Source organism: Ctenocephalides felis, unplaced genomic scaffold (genome assembly GCF_003426905.1).
Source record: "Ctenocephalides felis isolate EL2017-DRISC unplaced genomic scaffold, ASM342690v1 CF-g0.4_SCAFFOLD_01492, whole genome shotgun sequence".
Classification (NCBI taxonomy): Eukaryota; Metazoa; Arthropoda; class Insecta; order Siphonaptera; family Pulicidae; genus Ctenocephalides; species Ctenocephalides felis.
This window is the reverse complement of record NW_020537646.1, coordinates 12,940,816-12,943,017: the sequence shown is the minus strand read 5'-3', so window position 1 is coordinate 12,943,017 and position 2,202 is coordinate 12,940,816. Positions and strand designations below refer to the sequence as shown.

The 2,202-nt window shown below is 31.7% G+C and overlaps 1 long non-coding RNA gene across 1 annotated transcript; it reads right to left on the bottom strand.

Moving 5' to 3' along the window:
* Nucleotides 1-1,236: 1,236 nt before the first annotated feature.
* LOC113371620 lies at nucleotides 1,237-1,783 on the bottom strand. Its single transcript, XR_003366639.1, has 2 exons — nucleotides 1,694-1,783; nucleotides 1,237-1,307 (listed from the first exon to the last, which is right to left on the bottom strand). It is a non-coding gene; the product is annotated as an uncharacterized LOC113371620 (long non-coding RNA).
* Between the last annotated feature and the right edge of the window lie 419 nt (nucleotides 1,784-2,202).

The window sequence follows — 2,202 nt, the reverse complement described above, 5'->3', positions numbered from 1 at the left end:
TATGCTCCTGTGTTGCATAATAATACTGAAATAAACAAACGCCTGCATGCAAAGAATTGAATTTAGAAATCTTTCGGAAATCGATATTGTTAAATAATTAGGTGATTTATTTATTAAATTTATAATTTGAAACTTGTTGTTTTGGTTTGTAATAATTTTTATAAATTTTTAATACAATTTTTATTTGTCTATAATCAACATTGAAACGGATCACCACTGTTCTGACTTTTCGACCTTCTTTCTTTATATACTTAACCATTAAAATTAGTGAATATTGTTTATAACGACAAATTGTTTATAAGATTAAGATAAGATTGCTTATAAGCAAATACATTTTTTTTAAATATTTGTTAGTATTATATTTTCATACTGGACGCAATACTTGATTTGGTGCTAGGAAAATAAAAGTTTTAATATAGGGCCATGTTAGACGTATATGGGTGACATAAAATATAGTGTTTTTCCAGGAATTTCTGATATTTTTCTTAGACACATTATTGGCTCCAAGGTTATGTTACATTCCAGTTGTCATACAAAATGGTACTAAATACCGACATAATGCCATGTATTCGATGTGCCATCAGACGTATTACACACACAAAACTTCACTCATTTATTATCAAGTTATATTTCAAAGTTTCAGTTATGATAACATCGTTTTTTTGGCATTTGTGCGATTTCTAAGTTAAGTTTTCTATCTAAACCGCCTGACTGCACATGAACCACATAAGACTTGAACAGTTTTTAGTACCATTTTGTATGAAAACATCTACATAACGTAGCCTAAGGCAATTACCATTGCCATAAGATTGGTCTATTTTACAGCAGAATCGGTCCATAAATTTCTTTCATACAGTTTGAACTAAATTTTCTAATAAAATTACAAAGGTCCATCTAACTTTTTTTCTGATATTATCATGCCGATCAACTTGCTAAAGAAATAAATTAAAATCATACAGATTTATGTTATGTTTTAGTTTCTAGCATTCCAGAAATCATATCATGCAGATGATTCTTGGTTTTCAAGATTTTCGACGTCTTCTTGTCAATAATAAAACAGTTGTAAATCAAAATGTTTATCTTTACCTTTCCTGTGGAGCGTATTTCCGTTCTGAACTCGTATATTGCAATTCATTTGAAGATTGTTGTTGTTGTTGTTCATTGCTCGTTTGTTGCTGAGACGCGGACGGACTGTAACTTTCGGCAACTGTAATCAATGTTTCGTGTTCTGTTGTATTTTCATTGTTGTATTCGTAGTGACTTCTCGGTATTGATTGTTCATAGGGCTCCGATTTCGGAATATCCCTCTGAAATAATAAAATATATATTATAAAATAATTTAATGCATTTAAATTATATTCATACCCTGACGACCTTTCACTGGATTGACATTCGATTTAAAGTACTACCAAAAATTTGCTAATGTCTCTTATGGAATTGGTACAGATATTAATATTAGTTATAGATAAGTTTTATTAATTTTTTATAATGACTTCTTATTAACGTGATTTTATTTGCAACTTATTGGGTTGCCATCTATCAAACAGACTAATATCAAGTCAAAAATTAGCCCAACACCTTATAGAACTATTAGATTCTGATTGCTGTTAAAAGAAGTATGATATGGGGGCTTAAAATTGAAACTTATTTCATTCGCCAATGATTAAATTAATTTTAAATTTCGATTATTTACCACATGTTGTGCTTCTTCACGATCAGGAGTCGCACAAGTTGTTGTAATATGTCCTGCAGTAGTTATAGTCCTTACAACCTGCGGCTGTCTCCTCAATGTGATGACAGTGTTTGGATATTCCAATTGTTCGTTTTTCTGAGGAGATCCGTTATTCTCCTGCAAATCTTCCAAATTATTGTTATTACTTCTGATCTGCTCCTGGGGTTGCTGAGGCGAACCTGCGGCACTGGACGGCTCCGATTTTGGAGCCGAGACCGCTTCTTGCTGTCCCGTCGCTTCCATTCTTGACACTAGTAATCTGAAAAAAAAATTTAATCTATAATATTAATATATTTTTAATATACTGAAATTAATAACTTCCCATAGGGTAAGTTATAGTAATGGGCCGGAAGTCGAAAATGAAATTTTTCCATATCTTCACGTTCCAGAGGTTTCTGAACATTTTGGAATACCTCAGCAAAAATGGATGTGTGTGTGTATGTATGTATGGATACAAATTTCCAGTCACG